At 36.1% G+C, this 14,452-nt stretch overlaps 1 long non-coding RNA gene across 2 annotated transcripts in view; it reads right to left on the bottom strand.

Moving 5' to 3' along the window:
* The window catches only part of LOC125278527, a 111,873-nt gene that overhangs the window by 9,753 nt on the left and 87,668 nt on the right, over positions 1 to 14,452 (bottom strand). For both annotated transcript variants that reach the window (XR_007187163.1, XR_007187164.1), the window contains one exon: positions 11,377 to 11,494. This is a non-coding gene — a long non-coding RNA (uncharacterized LOC125278527). The remainder of the gene's footprint in view (positions 1 to 11,376; positions 11,495 to 14,452) is intronic.

Raw genomic sequence — 14,452 nt, 5'->3', positions numbered from 1 at the left:
TTTCCGTACCCACTGTGTGTATATATATATATATATATATATATATATATATATATATATATATATATATATATATATATATATATATATATATATATATATATATATACACACACACACACACACAGAGAATGATTGTGTGTATTATTGGTTATATAAAAATTTTATGATTTCATTTAAATAGGGTCTAAATATAATATATAATTCAAACATAATTTATTTTGATGTATTATAAATGTCTTAATTATATAAATAAATGGCCTCATTGTTTCTATAATTAAATCCTTCAATTAAAGGCCACAACAGTTTTTTTTTTTTTTTTTGCTAAAAATATGAAATATATCATATATTATATTGCATTTAATCAAAATAACGTTACATAAATTATTTCTATAATGAAACCCTTTAAAGGCGTCACTCACCACAATTTACAATTTATTTCATGAATAATTTATTTGATTGTGAAAAATAAGCAAGCTAACAAATTTACACATCTAAAATGTGTCTTGGAAATCTTTTGAACAGAATGTTTCGGTCAGTTCCACACGTCAGCCTCCATTAATCTGACTGTATGTGTATAATTTGGTTTTGAGAGCTGAAAGTGAGAATGAGGTTTCTGGAGAGACAGACGGTGTCAGTGTGTGACCTGAGCTCCGTCCTACAGGACAAACAACAGCAGAGACGACATTCACAGCAGGCCTCCTCTCCACTATCATCCGTCTGTGTCAGAGAGAGAGACAGAATGATACTTGTAAATGCACAAACACACATGAGCTTCCTGCTGACATCTGTACACACACACACAAACACACACAGAGGGATCAGGTCTCTAAATGACACTGACAGCTCAATTCTTCTTGTTCCTGTGTTTTTCTATCCCTCTATTTCTGCCCGTCTCAATGAGCATCAATCTGACAGACCCTCTACTGGAAAAACAAGTTGCAATGCCAAACACACATGCACACACACACTTAAACACACACCCTGTACACTTGAAGTGCCCGCCATCACGCCGCACACGCAACATCAAGGTCTGTAAGATAGGATGCAGAACTGAAATACAAACTTAAAAGTAGTTAAAATTTTAATGATTTATACTTTTGTAAAACTGATGTTTTAATGTTCAGCTGTGTTGAATTTCATTGAAGTCATATCAACTGAAATTCAAATTCTGACTTGGCAACTGCAGTCATTTAATCTGGAAGCATCAAAGCTGCATGTCTGCTTGAAATTTCACAAGGCTAGACTCCAGTAACAGCTAAATGGGAAACACATTATATATAATGTTACTACAGACTATAAATATGGTTAAATACAAAAGATGAATTCAATTAAGCAGGTATCAGAGATATCTCAAGGATAATGCAAAGGCAAGAGATTACTCAAAAATATAACTCGTAGGAATCAGTTCATGATTTAAAATTATACAACGTTATCATTTCACAGGAAAAGGTGTCTAAACATACAAAATGTCCGTCACCTTCAGACATGCCCTCATCTCTCATTCTCTCGTTCACTGCTGAGTCTCTCGGAGCGTGAAGCTTCATTTAGGCTGCGTGTCGCTGACTAAAGCCCTTGACCTGCTGTTTGCAGCGATCGGCTCTTTCATTTGTGAGCACTTAAGCTCAGTTTGTTCTAATTATCAGCTCTCTGATGAGCTTTTGGGGGGAGAGCTAGTGAACTTCTAATTGTCTATTGACATTACCCATCCATTTGTAAATCTAGTTCACTGACTGCACACGACGCCTGCAGTGAACTATTTGATTTGGGGTCGGTGAGATTTTTAAAATGTTTTTGAAAGAAGTCTCATATGCTCACCAAGTCTGCATTTATTTAATCAAAAATACAGTAAAATAGTGAAATAATATTACAGTTTAAATTAACTGTTTTCTATGTGAGTATATTTTAAAATGTAATTTATTCCTGTGATGCAAAGCTGAATTTTCAGCATCACTCCATTACTGTCACAATAGATGATTTACTGTCACTTTTGATCAATTTCAATCCTTGCTGAATAAACATTAATCTTTTAAACTTTTGAACAGTAGTGTATATAATCTTAAGCCACTTTATCAGGTACACCTGTTCAACTGCTCATTAACACAATATCTAATCAACCAATCACATGTAGACACTGACTTGTTGCCTTGCTGCCTTATCAGGCAATGACATTTGCGCATGAAGGCACCTCACGAAAGACAGAATTCTGAGACAGTTTAATGATCTACAGCAAAATAGAGCAAGCTTTGGTGATAACTAAGCGAATATTTCATTACTACAATAGTAATTTCTCGCCAGAAATGCATTAGAAGTGGAAAACATTGGTGAAAATGTACACACAAACTGAACACCAACCGCAACATTCAGATGGCATCTTTATTTTTTGGCTCAACTCACAGAATGGAAAGCACAGTATTGTGGGATATCAAAGGGAGTGAAGGATATATCTATGCTGCCTTCAAAAACTGATCAGATGAAGGTATCTCAGGAGACAGGAAGTGTAGCTAACGTTGGATTTGGACGTGCCTTGAATGTGTCCTCCGAAGGCAGCGTTTTTAAGCTTTCGGACGCAGCCATGATCAAGACGATCCGCTGAAGTTCAAACTGAGCATCAGAATGAGGAAGAAAAGTGAATTAAGTGATTTTGAACGTGCCGTGGTTGTTGATGTCAGACGGGCTGGTCTGGGTATTTCAGAAACTGCTGATCTACTGGGATTTTCACACACAACCATCTCTAGGGTTTACAGAGAATGGCCCAAAAAAGAGAAAATATCCAGTGAGTGTCAGTTCTGTGGGAGGAAATGCTTTGTTGATATCAGAGGAGAATGATCAGACTGGATCAGCTGATAGAAAGACAACAGTAACTCAAATAAGCACTCGTTACAAACGAGGTGAAGAGCATCTCTGAACACACAACATGTCCAACCTTGAAGCAGATGATCCACAGAAGCAGAAGACACTCCTGAGAACAGCTACAATTCACACACCCTCAACAAAACTGGACATTAGAAGACTAATGAGTCTGATTTCTGCTGCGCCTTAGGGTCAGAATTTGGAGTAAACAACATGAAAGCATGGACCCATCCTGCCTTGTATCGGTTCAAGCTGGTGCTGTAATATAATTTTCTTGGCACACTTTTGGCCCCTTAGTTCCAGCTGAAAATAGTTTTTGTTTTATTTAAAGTGGGGTGGTATAATGCTATTTCATGCATTCTGACTTATTTACACTGATAAAGAGTTTCATTCTCATGCTAAACATGGCCAAAGTTTCAAAACACGACTTGGACGTATGACGGAGTGCCAAATCCACTACTTCCAGTTTCGGTACAGGATTCTGAGAGTTTTTTTCGAGTGTGTCCTGTATGACGTCAAAACAGAGTGGAATTCTTTGTATAGGCACTTCTCCATGATAAGCGTGCACACACACATCTCCCAGAGCGAGAGCACGCCCATCAACACGTTTCGTTTGGGATACGGAAGCTGAGAGATTTTTCAGCAATGGCTGTGTCCCAATTCAGGGGTGGCACCCTTTGAAGGCTGCATACATCATGGAGGCAGTCTCATTTAAGAAAAATAACCATTAGATTAAGAAATTACAGAATTTTACACCTCACAATGAATACCAGTCAATTTTATTACAGTTACTTTTCTTAAATAAGACATCCTTGATGAAGTATGCAGCCTTCAAATGTGACCTCTGGAGGACGCAGCCTCCGAAATGAGACGCAGCTCCTGTCACCAAAGGAGCGTGTTTTTGGTTGTGAGGGAAAGTTTAGCTTTTTCAGTTTCCCAAAGAACCCAGCATTAAGGGAACAGAGGATGAAGTTTGTTTTTCCAGGTTGTGCATGTATGTTTGTTTGTTCACAGGATTTCGGTGATGAATGCTTTGTAAACAAGTCCCAGTTTGGCGCTGGATTCGCAGATCACAGGCGGTGAGTAAAGCTGCATCAGATGTCTGTGTTTTGTTGGCAACTGGCACACAAGTGCATATAATGTAAACAACACAAATGTTTTTGTTCCCTTTTTATTTATAATGATGTCGCAGCTAGCAGACGATCTCTGAGCAGAAGCTGTGTGCACTCGTGACTCTTTAGCTCCGCCCACAGCACTGACGGCAGACACGCCTCCAGGATCTTGGCTTTTTTCAGAAAGACTCAGTTTAGCATATCTATCTTTTATAAATATGATAAAATTAAAGACTTTTCGGAGATATGAAGGATGCATGGTTACTCTATATGTACTCAAGATTAACATGAGATTGGCAGAAACTGTGTGTGATCCCCCCCTGCCTTTAAGGCCCAAAACATGGTCCACACAATACACAATGCAATCTTCTAGCTACGCAAGTGCATTTCATGCACCACTGTGTTCACAAAAAGTGACAGAAATTATATGTTGCCTCAAGTACATACTGCAATCTACATCGAAATCCAAACAGAAAGAGAGACACTTATGGTTGCACTTCACACGAGGCTGTTGAGCTGCTCCAGAATGAGAATTGAGATCAAATCCGAGGATGGAAAGACAAACAAAAAACTTTGTGTTTTCATAGATTAACGAGTGCTAAGAAAAGATGCAGATTGTTCTCTTTCCTCCAGAATGGCGTAACCATCACCTGTAACTACATCTCTGTGTGGATATAGAGGCGTGGGAGGAGACGCGTCACACAGTGATTTATTCACTTCTCCACTACTGATTCAATTGAGCCGCCCATCGGGTGGGCACCTCAGGAAATCCTGAGACTCATTCAGTGCACATTTCCTGTGGTATTTTGTCATAGTGCTTTTTACAAAATACAGATTTTTAACAGAATCAATTATGCAAACTTCATCAAATATGGGACAAATTCAAATTAAAGCATCATGAGTTTGTGTCCTGGGATTTTTTCATTTTTATATTCATGTTTAATGAAGCTTTACAGAAACTCATTCTCTTTCATTCTCTTTTAATGTGCATTCTCTGATAAGAAAACACTTTACAACAAGGTTTCATTTGTTAATTAACATTATTACACGGCTCTGTGGAATACTTGATTCTGATTTGTTAATCGCGCCACCCAGCGGTATGTTATTCCCTGATAACAACTGCTAAAAACACACAGGCTCATCTGGGTAACTGAAGTCTGCAGCGCTATCCACCTTATTCCTACCATGATGCTTTGCGAGAATTATGGGTGTAACCTCCGTTAAAGGTGCAATGTGTACATTTTAAGAGGATCTATCAACAGAAATGCAGTATAATATACATAACTATGTTTTCAGTGGTGTAGAGAGACCTTAGATAATGAAATGTTGTGTTTGTATTACTTTAGAATATCTACATACACCGCGGGTCCCCTTACATGTTAACCCTCAGGGGTCTGAGGATTTTTGGGACCCTGGAGAAGTTTTGACATGCCCGGACATTTGTGCTTTTTTCAGTTGTTCATAAACATATTAATGGAAAACGTGTCATTACACTGTATTCAGCACAAACTAGGCTACAATAATATGTGAGGAACATGTATGTACATTTGTGTGTTTTTTTTGAAGGAATAACGTTTATGCGTGGTTATTGAAAAAACAAAAAACTTAAGTCACTGAAATAAAGCCAAAAAATATATATTAAGTCTTTGTTCACAAGACTTCTGGGTATTTGAGGTTGTAGACTAGAGTTTTTGCTTCAAAATGAGGTAAAAATTATGCTGCCTGCTTGTTCATATAAAACAATAGAGAGATTTAAATTTTCTAAAACATATTTGGTCAAGAAACACAGTATGCGTGGAGGCGTGAATAATCATGAATATTGGGTGATTCTCACCTGAGAAGACAAAATAATCACATAATAATGACCTGAAATGACTTGCATATTAATGAGGCCTTTCAGTCAGGTAGGCTGTGAAAAAACCCTGTGATCATGATTCAAATCTCATCATGGTGTAAATCAAACATACAGAAAAAACAGCAATACTGTGAAATATTATTACAATTTAAAATAATGGTATTCTACTATATTCTTTAAAATATAATGTATTTCTGTGATGCAAAGTGTCTGAACAATTATGTTACCTCTGTGGCATTTCATATAGGCTTTTAGCTTAAAAGCATGCACATTTGGAGAAATATTGATGGATTCTCATGTTTATGTCAATTTTCTATACAGAGGAGTAATATTTATTCATTATTTATTGTCGTCACTGTGAACGCTGGATACTGCGTTTACAATTCATACTTGCAGCCGGAGGGCGCTCTGTGCACTTTTAGTCCACAAATGCCAATGCTAAAGAAGAATAGGCAATCCAGGAAATAACTGAACAGAGGCCAGAGATCGCTAACTATGACTATTCAAAACACTTTTCAAGACAATAAATACACGATTGAGATGATGAATGCATGTATTGACTCAGAATTTGCGTCTGAATAGCGCTCCCTCCGTGGGCGTGGCCGCATTAGCGGATAATGAGCTGAATCACGGACTTCTGACATGGCTCTCTTTTCATACAGATTACATAAACACAGAAGGTTTGTTTTCGATTTGACTTACACGATTTAAAACCTGACATTTCAACGTTTTTTCAGACATAAGTCTAATTTTTTTGTGATTAGTATTCACTAAGTTACAGTTCATTTTCTGAGAACTATCAGATTGGACTTTGTTCAGAGGGAGACGAGAGATCACGCATCATGTTAGTTTTCTTTATTTTACAAAAAGCACAACATTTTGTTTTTACTCTGAGTGTACACAAATAAAAGAAGATATTCCACAGATTAAAATGGTGTATAACTCTTAATTGTATGTGCAACATTAACAGAGTATTTTGAGTCTCTTTCACACTGGTAAGAAAAAAAAATGCGGTGGTATCGCCGGCGATACCCTCAGACCTCAGAGTGCTAAGTCATCTTTTTGCGCCGGCATGTTTCTACAGCAGCCATAAACGGACAAACTGCTCCACAGAGCGCATTTGCTTGACTTTGCTTGACTGGCTACTCTCTGCTGTCACAGATGACATTTTTGTCCTGCATTGGCCACCGTAGCTTCTATATCTTACCGCTAGATGCCGCTAAAATTTACACACTGCACCTTTAAACTGTAAACAATCAGTGAAATGTTCGCTCTATGACCACAATACGCTTTTTTAAAATAACTGGGTGGAATGAGATGACATTATTCTACTCATCGTTCAACTATCGAACATTAGAAAGACATTTAAAAGTGTAAAAGCATCAACAAAGTACAGTACATTCATGAATAACAGACCATAACCCAAAAGCGCATTTTTTTCCGTAGCAATATATGGACAGAAATATCACTGTGGTAATATATATCTGTATTATGTAACATATGTTGCATTAATCAAAAATGTTGATTAATGATATTTCAAAGGTATTTCCATTATTTTGACAGATATTAAAGGATTAGTTCACTTTAAAATGAAAATTACCCCAAGATTTACTCCTCCTCAAGCCATCCTAGGTGTATATGACTTTCTTCTTTCTGATGAACACAATCAGTGATATTTTAATAAATATCCTGATGCGTCCGAGCTTTACAATGGCAGTGAATGGGACCATTGATATGAAGCTCAAGAAAGTGCATCCATCCATTATGAACGTACTCCACACGGCTCGGGGGGGGGTTAATAAGCGACGCAGTTGTTTAAGAAAAATCTGCATATTTAACAAGTTATAAAATAAAATATCAAGCTTCTGCCAAACCGTCTTTCATATTCAACTTATGAAGAAAGTGTAAAACTCTTGCAGTTCAAAGACGCTTATACTACGTCCTACACCTTCTGGAATCAACTTACAAAAAAAGCATATATGATGTGATGTTAGTCACGCTTTCTTCGTAACTTGAATATGGAAGGGCAGAAGCTAGATATTTGACTTTATAACTTGTTAAATATTTTTGTTAATTATTAAATATTAAAGATATTTTTTTTTACACAAATGCATCGCTTTGCTTCAGAAGGAGTTTATTAACCCCCCGGAGCCGTGTGGAGTATGTTTATGATGGATGGATGTGGATGGAGGCACTTTCTTCAGCTCATACTTGTGACCCCTGTTCACTGTCATTATAAAGCTTGGACACGTCAGGATATTTATTAAAATATCTCCAATTGTGTTCATCAGAAAGAAGAAAGTCATATACACCTAGGATGGCTTGAGGGTGAGTAAATCTTGGGGTAATGTTCATTTTAAAGCAAACTAATACTTTAAATTGTATTTACCTGCTTCAGAAACATTCCAGTAAATGCTGTTAATTTATGATTAGAAGTGAAAAGGGGAGACACTTAAATTTTAAAGCATCCTTGGAAAGAGATGTTAGGGTCTGGGGAGAAAGACAAGAGATTCTTAATGCACTGAATTCATGGGATATATCATAAATGAAATCGGGAGAACAGACCACAAATGCAGAGTGTATGTTGTCTTTAATACTGTTACAGCGGAATACAGAGGAAAAGAATAATGCAGCGACTGAAAAGTCAATACCAAGTGTTACGTTATTCTTCTGACATCTGAAAATAGAACATGAAGGAATTTTTATAGCTCATTCGGTCCAACTGACGGATAATGATTATTTATATTTTGAAATTATTTGTTTCATTCTTTTCAGTTCCTCAAACCGGAAGAGTCACCCATAATGCAAAACGCAGTAGGCTCGTAAGGAATAAGGTGGATACGCTTGCAATGAATGGTAGTTTTGCGTTTAGTGAGCTAATAAATTATTAAAACTCAGTCAGATCAATATTTTGATGCAAAGGGTTTATTCTGCGATAGATGTACATTATCCCTTACTTAACAAATGAGACGTTATTTTAAAGTGTTACCAGAATATTTTGACATTTATATACTAATGGACCCTGTTTATTTAGTCAGGTATGAAGTAATTAATCATAACCTGACATTAACTGATGTGTGAGATGTAATGTGATAACGACCTTTAGCAAAGTGTGAAACGCGTCCAGATTTAAATGTTCACCAAAATATGGTCACTTTGTAAACCTGTGCTAATTAATTAGGAGCTTTTCAACCACAAACACACAGAAGCTTCCTCATTGGCAGCAGGTACAAAAGTTGGCAGCTACCCATCAACCCCTGTTACTATGGCAACAGTCGTTCATTTGTTTTCAGTTGTGCTCCTGCCCTGTGTCTGCCTGCATGTGGTGTGATCGTTTTCGGCATTACCACCAGATCCAGTGAAAAATGTGAAAAACAATATATTTTTGTCCAAAGGCCTTAATAATAATAATAAAAAACAAAGATATGACATCCAAAGTAACTATTACTTTTATTGAATCCAAAAGGTTGTAATTATATTTTACTAAAGATATTTTAAAGATTTTAAAGTGTCAAAAGGTCATTCGGTTTAACCGTCCAAAGGCCAATACAGCCATTTCATTAGTGATTAAAATATCTTAAAATGTTATAAATGTATATATTTTTTTATTCTGGCATGATTTTAAAACATCATATATCAACATAGTGCAAAATTATATTAAAATTATGTGTAGAAGTCTTTGTTATGAGAAAGAATGTCTGGAAAAATGAATTTCATTGATGTCATTTGGAATAACCAATATAAAGGGACCATTTTGGATCAAGTCATGCTGTCAATATCATGTGACAGGATGTGACATCATTCAGACACCTGCAAAGGACCACATGGTCATGAAGCAAAGTAACTAACTCTCTTTTAACTATTTGAAAAATTCATGTTTTCTCTTGTTCATACGCATGTCCCGAAACATCAGGTCATTCGGTTCAACCGCTATAAAACATGGAAAATGTTGTAATATTTTAAAAACTTGTACTAAATATAAAATGTTTGATTGTCCTTTTGCTAGCTAGCTAGATATCAACCTGTTAGCATTGTTTGAAAATATCGTCATTTGGTATAACCAAAAGTGTCATTCGGTAAAACCGAAATTTTGGTTAAACCAAATGACTTTTTTGGTGACAAATTTTGTCCATCTTGGAAAAAAATGACAAAAGCAGTGTTAACTGATTATAAAAACCACATAATCTCATTGTTAACACTTAATATGTTCAAAATTAATTATGTCTCCATTATGTTTGTTTTTACACTTTTAAAAACCTTATTCGTCAATAACCCATAAACAAGTATAAACATATATATATATATATATGTTTAAATTTAATGCCAACCAATGTTGTAGTAAACTGTGGTAGTTTGGCTGAAACTATAATTGCATGCTACATTTCTCAAGAAAATATATCATGATGAATTGTGCTCATTATGAATATGTTAAAATTAAACTCATTAGTGTCACAAGAGAAGACTGATTAGAGTCAAAGCAGTGTCATCTGTAGATCATTCATCAGACACCACGGAGCAAACAAGACATCTCTGAATCATGCTGATATCTGAACTTCTGCTTTCATTCGGAACTTATTCAGACATGCTAGAGGAAAAAGCAGAAAATGACCCTATTCATGTTTCTTATTGTGCATGTTATTCTACAGACAATTTTTTTTTAATAACTTATTCTGCCCAATGATATTTTAGTATTATTGATATACTATTATGGTTTTTAATTCTATTTTGAATTATTTTCATTTTCATATTTTCTGCATTCATTTTCATTCAATTGTACTCCAACTTAAACTAAACAAAAAAGATGTTGCAACAAGTTTTTTTTTATACTTTATTTTCTTTCAGTTAATGTTTATTTCATTTCAAGTAACAACAAAGTTTTTTTTTTATGGTTTTAGTTTTTGTTTAGTTAACGATAATAAGCTATCAGGGTCAGTAAGTCTCTTCTGCTCATCAAGACTTAATACAGTAAAACAGAAATATTGTCAAATAATTTTTACAATTTAAAATAACTGTTTTCTATTTTAATATATATTAAAATGTAATTTATTCCTGTGATCAAAGCTGAATTTTCAGCATCATTACTCCAGTCTTCAGTGTCACATGATCCTTCAGAAATCATTCTGATATTCTGATTTGCTGCTCAAGAAACATTTATGATTATTATCAATGTTGAAAACAGGTGTGCTGCTTCATATTTCTGTGGAAAAACCAATACATTTTTTCAAGATTATTTAATGACTAGAAAGTTTAAAGTTCAACGTTTTTGAAATCATGTGTAATGTCTGTACTGTTACTTTTGACCAATTTAATGAATCCTTGCTGAATAAAAGTATTAATTTCTTTCAAAAACCTCTTCCCAGTATCTGTTCAGTCATTGTATCCAGCTACTGTTGTAAGTAATGCAGCCTAAAGTGTGTACTAGTGGTATCAAACTTTCTTTTAAAGACTCAAACGCAGCAGTCAAACACCCTGTGAGGCTACAGTCTTTGTCAGCTCAGCTTGATTTATTCCTGGAATGGCAAAAGAGAGGATATTTTATTTTTGGCATACACTCACAAAACATCTGTGTTGAGATGACACAGTTGTATTCTGGCATCTTCCTCACGCTGGGATGTTCCCCTCTGTGCTTTTCTGAAGCGCATGTACCTCACTGTCAGACAGACCGGAGGATCTCCTGCGTGGAAAACAAACCTGCAGATTAAACCGGGGCGATGCAAGCAAGCTGAACAAATAAAAGAAACTCATCTGCATTAGTTCTCTTATAATGTTAGTCAACGTTCCTTGTAGCAAAAAGAGTCATAATTTACAGGGAGTGCAGAATTATTAGGCAAGTTGATTTTCTGATCATATTTTTTTCCCAAGCACATTTTACCAATTCCAATCCACATCAATCTTAATAACTACTATTAATATTGTTTTTAATCATTTATAAGTGATATATAATTGTTCATGAAGGCTGGAAATGAAAAATGCCTTATATTCAGGTGTGCAGAATTATTAGGCAAGTTTTCTTTTACAGGCAAAATGAGCCAAAAAAGAGATTTAACTCAGACTGAAAAGTCAAAAATTATTAAATACTCATGAGAAGGACGCAATACTAATGCAATACTAGAAATTGCAAAGTTAAAGCATGACCAAGGGACAGCAAAATGCTCATTGGGTCAGCGGGGTCAGACAAAAACAGGTGGAAAAGAAAAGACACGTTAACTGCAAAATAATTAAGAATTATGTGTGAAACCATCAGGAACCCTTTAGTCTCCAGCGCCACCATTTTCCAGAACTGCAACCTACCTGGAGTCTCCAGAAGTGCAAGGTCTCAGGATCTCAGAGACTTAGGTTAGCTAAAGAATCCTAAAAAATGACCTGCACTTGATAAGAATCACAAGCTGAAGTGTTATAAAATACATGAAGACTGAGTTTTAATAGGGCTTATAGACAGACAGCTTGAGAATGACTCCTGATGGACCAGCACCACATCCTCTTGTACCACTGTTTGAAGAATTTATCCAGAATCTGGCAGTAAGGTGTTTGAGTTCACTTTTAGTCCATCTCTTATCCTGAAATGTCTGTCTTGCAGAGATGGACTAAAAATGATCTTCCAAAACTTACTGCCAGATTCTGGAAGATAAATTCTTCAAACAGTGGTACAAGAGGATGTGGTGCTGGTCCTTCAGGAGTCACTCTCAAGCTGTCGGTTTATAAGGCCTATAAAAACCCAGTCTTCATGTATTTTATAACACTTCAGCTTGTGATTCTTATCAAGTGCAGGTCATTTTTTAGGATTCTTTAGCTAACCTAAGTCTCTGAGATCCTGAGACCTTGCACTTCTGGAGACTCCAGGTAGGTTGCAGTTCTGGAAAATGGTGGCGCTGGAGACTAAAGGGTTCCTGATGGTTTCACACATAATTCTTAATTATTTTGCAGTTAACGTGTCTTTTCTTTTCCACCTGTTTTTGTCTGACCCCGCTGACCCAATGAGCATTTTGCTGTCCCTTGGTCATGCTTTAACTTTGCAATTTCTAGTATTGCATTAGTATTGCGTCCTTCTCATGCGTATTTAATAATTTTTGACTTTTCAGTCTGAGTTAAATCTCTTTTTTGGCTCATTTTGCCTGTAAAAGAAAACTTGCCTAATAATTCTGCACACCTGAATATAAGGCATTTTTCATTTCCAGCCTTCATGAACAATTATATATCACTTATAAATGATTAAAAACAATATTAATAGTAGTTATTAAGATTGATGTGGATTGGAATTGGTAAAATGTGCTTGGGAAAAAAATATGATCAGAAAATCAACTTGCCTAATAATTCTGCACTCCCTGTAGTTTTAGGACCAATTTTCCACTCTCTGATTCTTATAGTTAAACAGGCTGCATTTTTAACCTCTGAAATGATCTCTGTCATCAGTATTATTACAGTATGTGAATTGGAGATCTTCTATGATATTAACTCTTTGAATAATGTCTGTGGATGTGGTTCCTCTAGGCGTACAGCACCTGTCCTCAGACTCGTCCAGTACGTTTCAATAATTCACCTCTGCATGATGTCCTGGATGTTGCTCTGTTCCCAAACACAGTTAGCTGCCTCGCTGTCTACACAGTATGGAGCGCCTAAGGGGACATGGTGATGGAAAAAAAATATGGGATGGGAGGAAAACTTTGCATTTTCTCACCAAAGTATTGCTTTCTCCCAAAAAATTGCATTCTCTCACAAAACAGTTGTGTTCCCCCGAGAAACTCTGCATTCTCTAGCAAAATTATTGCCTTCTCCTGAGATCATTTGCATTTTCTTGCAAAACATTTGCGTTCCCCTGAGAATCTTTGCGTTCTGTCACAAAATTATTGCATTCTCCTGAAACAAAAATTGCATTCTCTGGCAAAACTACTGCGATCCCCAGAGAAACTTTGCATACTCTTACAAAAGTGTTGCTTAGCTCCCACAAACAATTGCATTCTCTCACAAAACTATTGTGTTCCCACGTAGAGAAACTTTGCATTTTCTTGCAAAACATTTGCGTTTTGTGAGCGAATGCACATTTTCAAGCGAACAAAAGCATTGAAATGTCATTTTTCCTCCCATATAATTTATTTACTATCACCATGTCCCTTTAGGGGCACCATAACATAGGCACCTAGTGTCTAACTGATATGAAACCTCACAAGAGATCGATCTGGAGGACTCTACATATTCACAATCAATTCAAAAGGGTAACAAGCTAACAATGTGATATTATAAACAGCATAAAAATACAAGTCCAATTCACACAAATATTGTATGAAATGCTATGAGGATTGATTTTGGTCAACAGTTTACATCACTGCTGAGTGCTTTCTGGGATTGCTTTACTTTTTAGTCTTGCTTCCTACATTTTGAAACTTTTAGCCTTCATATTGGGAGTCTCTGATGCCTTAAAATGCTGTCTAGATAGGCAAATCCCTAGGTTTTGGAACACAGTAGTGGATGTAATGGATGAGTCACACACTTGAAGGTCTGAAAGGATGAATTCACTCTTTGTGTCTCAGCAAAAACACACACACTTGCTCTCTCTCATTCATGCTCCATCTCTGTCTGACTCACACAAACATTGAGACTATCTAACTCTTTCTCTGAGGCATTTAGCTCTTTGTCT

The sequence above is a fragment of the Megalobrama amblycephala genome, linkage group LG11 (genome assembly GCF_018812025.1).
Source record: "Megalobrama amblycephala isolate DHTTF-2021 linkage group LG11, ASM1881202v1, whole genome shotgun sequence".
NCBI classification, from domain to species: Eukaryota; Metazoa; Chordata; class Actinopteri; order Cypriniformes; family Xenocyprididae; genus Megalobrama; species Megalobrama amblycephala.
The sequence above is the reverse complement of the archived record's forward strand: the minus strand, read 5'-3'. Positions and strand labels throughout refer to the sequence as shown.